Below are 8089 nucleotides of genomic sequence, written 5' to 3' on the forward strand. Positions count from 1 at the left end.
TTTCCTAACCTCTTTAGAGAAAATTGTAAAGAAGAGAATAAAGAAAATGTGACTTTGATTCCTTTGATCTCGGTTACAACTTGATTACAAAAGAGAGGAAAACGAATTTGGTTTTCCCCTTTGTTTAAAACTGGGTTCTTCTTGGCAGCGATGGAGTGCTTCCTTCGATTGATTGCGTCGAACTTGCTCTCCGTTGACGATCCGACCGTCTTTATCTCGTGGGAACGATGAACTTTCGTGGAAAGTTTTATGAATAACTCTGAATGAGTTTAAGAACTCTGAACGAGTTTGAACTCTGTGAATAGAGTTGTTGGAACCGAAAATTCGGTTAAAGATCAAGCTGTTTTTTCTGTTGTCGAAGAATCCTTTCAGATTTGATCTTCTGAGATTGATTCAAAAATCCTATCTCCGAGGATTTCGTTGCTGTCGTTGCCGAATCTCCAAACCAGAGTGATTTTGATGATAAAGAATCAAACCTCTGATCTGATTATCAAAAACCCGATCCTTTAACTCTGTCGAGTTTGTTTGAGAACTGAAAATCTCCAACCTGTATGGTTTAGATCTTTTGAATCCAACCTGTGTGGTTCAGATGCCAAAAATTCAACCGAACTGCCAATTCTCAGATCCCAAAATGCCAGCCCTTTAACTCCGTTGAGTTTACTCGCTTTTATAGGGGATTAAGAGGGTGTAACTGCCCTCTAAATCCGTTCCTAAGTGGGCGAAAATCCCTCAGAACGTGGGATAACGGTTTTGAGGCCGTTCGACTTGTGTTTGAACAAGTCAAAACGCCCAATCTGGCGTTCAGAACCCAACTTCGCCTATTAGAATTGAGACGCGAAGTTGGGTGTTGGCTGAACACTGATGAACGCGAGGGTCGCTCGCGTTTTGGTTTGTTGTAGCTTAGAAACGCGGGGGTCGGTGTTGGCTGGACCCCTACGAACGCGAGGGTCGCTCACGTTTCGCCTGTTGTAACGCGGGGTTCGACCCTGGCGTTTTGATGTTGTGACGCGGGGTTCGACCCTGGCATTTTGATGTTGAAACGCGAGTTCGACCTTGGCGTTTTGATGTTGAAACGCGGGGTTCAACCCTGGCGTTTTGATGTTGAAACGCGGGGTTCGACCCTAGCGTTTTGATGTTGTAACACGGGTTCGACATTGGCGTTTTGATGTTGAAACGCGGGGAGGACCTCCGCGTCTTGCCTTGCAGAGATTATCACCAAGTAATCTCTTTTTGTCATAGCGTTGCAAAGATCATTGTCTTATAATCTTCGTCTTGGCTCCTTGAGAATATGAGAGTCGTCAGATTGTAACCTTCAGCGATCTACGTGAAAGTCTTCAAATTGTAGTCTTCTGGAAGTCGTCAGATTGTAACTTCCATCATCGGTGGTTGATGGGGGATAAGCTATCTATTGTGATTTTTAGACAGCCTACACCTCTCACTTAACTTTTTGTGAAACGGTACCTTAAAGGAAAAATATGACGTAGGACCTTACCACTATTTTTTCTTTCTTTCTTTCCACCTTTTTTTTTTCCGGAGTGCGTGAGTGTAGTTAGTGTCATATGAGTTTAGTGCCATTGTCACATCTAAATTGAGATGCTTATGATCATTGGGAGTTGGCATTTCATTAGGAATATCCCATTAAAAGCTGTCTAGATCTTTAATTGGACTTTTACATTTTTTTCCCCATTATTGCTTGACCAATAAATGTCAAGGCCAAAGGGTTACTAGATCGAGGGAATCGAAATATAGCAAGGTATAGCTAGGTTCTTATGATGTGAACATAGATATAGGAATTTAATTTGTGACCTAGATGTCTAATTAAACAACTATTTAGACATAAAAAGGGAAAATATATGGAAGCAATAACTCACTATTATATGGAAAACAACACTAGCTTGTTGGTTCATGGAAAACAGCACACACACACACACAAATATATATATATATATATATATATAAATAAACCAATCACATGCAAGACAGATATTAAGCTGATCTGGACTAGATTGGAAATTATGGAATGTGATTTCGTTGAGATTAGTAGCTACCTAGACATCATGCAAATTATTGGGTTATCACAAGACTTCCTTCTTGACGCACACTAACCATCTTTTCTTTGTAGTAATCGGTACCTTCTCTGATGTTGTTTAACTAAACTGTAATCCAACTAGAAACCCATGTTCTTCAATTGAGCTGGTATTTTTACACGGTGTCGATTGACGACGTGTCATTGACGTGACGCACCCCAATAACATGCTATAACTCAGATTGTTGACCGATAGTTCGAATTAACTGCTAGCGATCGACACGGTAAAGAAACAGATAAACCTTGGTTCACTATATAGCGTCAGATGTGCTAGGTTTGGCTTCTCTCTCAGACACAATTTCTCTTTTACTTAAACCTACCTCTTTCGGTGAAAGCAACCCCATCGAGTGCTGTCATCAACACTACGAAGAGCTAGAGCCGCAGGGGCTTACGTGCACACCGTGCCCGTAATCTCCGAGTGATTTGGTGAATTTAGTACTACTTGCTCCGTAGACTAGAGAACGGCCAACCATGAAGGAAATCAATCCAAATCTCACATGGTAGCCCACAAGAGCATGCACAAGCCAGCAACTAGCATCACGCAGTGCTACGACGATCTGAGCCGCACCTGATTTTGGTCCAAGAGAAACGCCAAATGCGTCAGTATGTGGTCACATCTCGTTTTCGATCTTATCGCCTTTTGAGGCTACAAAAAGCCAAAAACGGCAGCAGGGGGAGGACCTTTTGTAATTCTGTGAGATTTTTATCGACAGGTCGAGGTTGGTGAGGGTAAAAAAGGAGGTATAATTAATTACTTGCGGGCGGATCTGGACAGCTTGGATAAGGCTCCATCTCTTTCTCTGCTCTGCTCTGCTCTTATCAGTGTTTTTAAGACGATGATAAGCACCCGCGAAGAGCTTTTTAAGGTGATGACGAAAGGCCTCATGCATGTCTGTTGGCCCATTTGCTTTCGATGGATCTGGAACCAACATGAACCTCTAAGTTATACGTATACATGTTTTATTTTCACTAAAAAAGAGAGTCACCCGAGCTCTGATTTGATCAAGGGCGTATCAATTGCAAACCATAAACATGTGCTCTATCCTCAAGTTATACTACGAGAGGCTGTTTGGTTCAATTTCTATAAGAAAAAAAAGGAAAAGGAAAGTACCCAAAAATTGATTTTCTATGTGTTTCTATAAAAAAAATCATAGGAAAAGTTTATAGAAAACTAAAAAGTGGTGTTTTTTTTACTTTTTCTTTGTTGGTTCAAAATACGAAAAGATGAAAAATTAACTTTATGCGAAAATGAGTTGAGAAGTGTAAACAGATAAGTTTGTTAAAAAAAATATTATTTAAATCAATGTGTCATATTTCTAACCAATTTCCTCTCATTTCTAGAGGAAGTTGAATTTTTGTAAAATGTGGTACTTTTCCCTACTTTATAGAAAACATTTCTACAAACTTTTTTTTGAACCAAACATAGTTTACAGAAAACTAAATAAAACTTTTAGTTACAAAATTGTCATTGTCAGTTATTTTCCTAAAACGCCCCCTACGTGTAAATCGGGAGATGACCTACCAAGAGTCAAAATTTGACCGAAAATTACGGGTTAATTAATTCTGACCCAGATTATACCGAAGGAAAAAAAAAATAATCAGGCATGGACGAATCCAGACCCAGTTCACAAAGGTCATAATTAATGAAATTGTAGGATAATCCAAATGGACCATTATGATTTGAAGTATATTTAAAACCAATCACAATCCTTCAACTTATAACAGATGATTATGATTAGGGAAATATCTTGCTGCCAGAGAGAGAGAGAGAGAGAGAGAGAGAGGAAATAGCCTCTATTCAAATTTGAGTGAGACGGATCGGATCACATGCTAGGTTTGGCGAAAGGGTGCACCATTTATGAAGTAGGAAGTTTTGAATGCACGAAGCCAAAGGGAGAAGTAGTGAATACACGAGCCAAATCCAGTACAAACATGGTTAGCTTGAATTTCACAATGAGTAAAAAAAAAAACGAGAGGTGCCCATGTATGGGATACGGCTTCATGAACAGCACCAGACCTTTTCCTTGTCGGAGATTCGGAAGGCGCTGAGGCTCAAAATTCATCCGTGTCTAATTTTACCACTTTGAAATAAATAATTTGCTAGTACGTGTTTCTCAATTTTGGGAAATAAATAATTGAGAATGCGTCGCGTAGGAAATTATGTATGGAGGAAGTAAGACACTATACAGCTGTCTATCAATCTTAAACAGCACAACGTAAAATGAGTGCAAACAGTAAAGACTAATGTTAAAATTACTTAGAAAAAAACGGCACGGTATATAGATTCCGGAGCCTTCCTTCGAACCACAGGTATCAAACCCGGGTTCAACCTATCAAATCCCCATACACGGCTAAGGGGTACCTCTCAATACACGGCCTTGAGTACTTCAGGAAATTAACTTTCTGTGGGGGTGCTCTTTAAGAGTCTCGAACCTGAGACCGAGTGTACTACGGATTGGTATCCTCTACTAATAAGGATCCTCCTAAGATCTCATAATGAAGAGAACTTTGCCTTTGATTTATCAATCAAAGGTCAAGATCTCATTCTCTTCCTCCTCCCTACTTTTTCTCATGAGAAGATCATGACCTTTGATTGATAAATCAAATGCTGAAGGGTCCTCATTAGTAGAGGATCCCAATCCGTGTACTACTCATAGATAGCTGACTAACTTGACTGGACCTCTTGGATAGTTATGACACACATTAAATTTTAAAGTTTATATAAAGGGTCTTTATATGAAATGATGATTTTCCAGCCTAAATCTTTTATCTGACTCTACCGAGTGGTGCAACCAATATTAATTTGTCAACTTTTCGTACTTCTATTCATCTTTTCTTTTGGAAAAGTTAATTTCATCAAAAGTATGATCCAAAATTTTGGACTTGGAACATGTTATATGCTCTACTAGATTGTTGCTTCGATGGTAGATCCCCTTGTGGATTTACATTCAGTGGCAAACAAATTAATTTAAATCAGTTGAGTTATACATATAATTGGATTATTATCATATGTAATTAAAAAAGTATGACAAGTTCTAATTGTCTCCTTATTTTCATAGAGGGATCTAAATGTACAGAGTAAAAATTCTATCAGAATATTCTATAGAACGGAAAAAAAACAATCATCTATGTTATCCATGAGTGACTAGAGGGTTAATTTAAGAAAAAATAGGTTATCCCATGATTTTTACAAAAAATAAAGGCAGAAACCTAGCTAGCGCAACATCATCGTCCGACTAGTTTGTGTTGTGGTGCCATGATTTTTACAAGGGTGGCACTAGGGGCACACCACCAATCACAACCTTAACCACACTCACTCTCTCATTTGCTACTGTACACCGGGCCCCACATGGGATTTTAAAATTTTAAAATCCCATGTGAGGCCCGGTGCACTGTAGCAAATGAGAGAGGGAGTGTGGTTAAGGTTGTGGTTGGTGGTGTGCCCCTATCATTTTTCTTTTTACAATAAAAAATTGTATCCTTGTTGCTCCTTTAAAAAATGGGTTTTGCCTTATCTCGAACTATATTGGATACACCTACTTGATCGCTGCCGGCATCTTGAAATATATTGGATACGACTACTTTCGGCATTCATTCAATGAGAAATTCTTAATTAGTTACTTAATGAGCATCAAGGTGACATGCGCAAGCACAAAAGGAGTAGGCTATGGGAAACTTATCACATGTAAATGAGAATATGTTAAAATTATGGCTTATTTTTATATATACCCCTTGAATTATGGGTATTTGCAAAAAAAAAACCCAAATCGTAGTATTTGCAGCTTTGTGGAAAATAACCCTAAAATCAACAAATCATCAACTTTGTACTAAAACTTTGACCATTTTGTTGATACTTTTTACATTGCGCTCGTACAAATTAGCTTATCAAATTTGATGATTAGTTGCTTTGGTGGTAATCTTTTTTTTTCAAAATTGATGATTTAGGGGATAGTTTTGCAAATACAGAAACCGGGAGATTTTTTTTTTTTTTTTTTTTATTTTGCAAATACAGAAACCGGGAGATTTTTTTTTTTTTTTTTGCAAGTACCCATGAATATGATTGAAAGGGTATATATGCATATAACTCTAAAAGTAAATAAATTTTCTTGTGCTACACACCCTTCTTCCATGATTGGCCACTTAATTACTCTCAAAGGTCACCCATGTCAAGTCGATAACGTAAAGGTCATTGTAGCCACTTAATTGAGAGGTCATGTAATATTATACACACATGATAACCCTCAATTGTCATCCTGATTTAGGAGTTTTGATGCCACGACAATTGGCCTTAAAATGTCTGTCATGAGGCACGTTTATCATGGAATTGATATGAACAACAATACCGTACAATGGTAATAACAACGATGACAACGAAGCCTTTTCGTGAACATTTTTTTTGGATAAATTCGTCGTTCATAATTAGGTAGTGAGTTGGAAAGCTTAGAAATAATGTAACAACATTGCGGGGCTTGCATGTATACCCCTCCGACCTTTCATATTTGCAAAATTGCAACTCAAATCTTGGTATTTACAAAATTACCTGTTTGTCGGAAATTTTGTAATAAGAAAATGAATAAAAGAATTGCGTTTGACTTTATTCTCTCTAACTGTTTAGAAAAAGAATGATTACAATTCTCTCTACTCTCGATTACAATTTGAATTCCTGATTACAAAAGAGAAGAGAATGATCTAGATTCTCCCCTTTGTTTAATTCTGGGTTCTTCACGGTGGCGATGAGATGCCTCCCTCGAATGCTCGCGTCGAGTTTGCTTCTCGTTGACGATCCGACGTCTTGTTTCACTGGAACATGATATTCTCCTTACGATTTGACGTTGTGGAGAACTCCCAAGCTCCAGAATCGGTTCTCAAGCCAAGGATGAAGAAGCTCTTGTTGCAGATCTCCCAAGCTCCAGAAATGCTCTAAGGATCCTGTTGACGAGCCAAGAAGTTCTAACAGACCGCCCCGAAAGATCCAGCCCCGAACTAAGTTGATTTCTTAGTTATTTATAGGGGATTAAGGGGTGTAACAACCTCCTTAATTCGCTCCTAAGTGGGGCTAATGAGATGTAACCGCCCCTCAAATCACTCCTGAGTGGAGTTGTGATCCCCTCAGATCGTGGGAAACGGTTTTGAAACCGTTCAACTCGTGTTTGAACGAGTCAAACGCAGATCCTGCATTCTGGCGTAAATTCTGCGTTCAAACGCAGTGTCTGGAAGCTCGGACGCAGTGTTTTGTTGGAAGCTGCGTTTGGCAGCTTGGAAGCTGCGTTTGGGCAGTGATGGAGCTGCGTTTGAGCAGCGATGGAGCTGCGTTTGACAGCGGTATAGAGTTGCGTTGGGCAATTTGGAAGCTGCGTCTGGCGGCGATTTGAGCTGTGTCTGGCGGCGATTTGAGCTGCGTCTGGCAGCGGTTTGAGCTGCGTCTGGCAGCGATTGCGTTTGCAGCGATTTGGAAGCTGCGTTTGAGCTGCGTTCGTGGCTATGAACGCGGTGCATCTTGGTGCTGGTGTGCGGGGAGGACTTCCACAGTTTGATTTGAAGAGACTGTCGATTTGTAGTCTCTTTCTGTCGAAGCGTTGCAAAGATCGTCATTTTGTAATCTTTGCTTTAGCTCTCTGATATATGAGAGTCGTCAGATTGTAACTCCCGATGTTGATTATGAAGGCTGTTTGATTAGAGCTTCCATCAGTTGTCGTGAAGGTCGTCAGATTGTAACCTTTATCAATCTACGTGAAAGTCTTCAAATTGTAACCTTCTGGAAGTCGTCAGAGTATTTTTTTTTATGGGGATCAGCTATCTATTGTGATTTTTAGACAGCCTACATTACCCCTAGCTAGTTCTCTCACAACGGGTTCTTTTTTGCCACTCCCACTCGAAAATTTAGTTTTTAAATAGGAAAACGTTCCGTATATGGAATTATTGAAAATATTTAACATGGTACAGTTTAAACACCGACATTGTTAAGCAGGAGGGTTGGGAAAACAATATACAAGATGTTTGGGG

This window comes from Asparagus officinalis, chromosome 6, assembly GCF_001876935.1.
Source record: "Asparagus officinalis chromosome 6, Aspof.V1, whole genome shotgun sequence".
Classification (NCBI taxonomy): Eukaryota; Viridiplantae; Streptophyta; class Magnoliopsida; order Asparagales; family Asparagaceae; genus Asparagus; species Asparagus officinalis.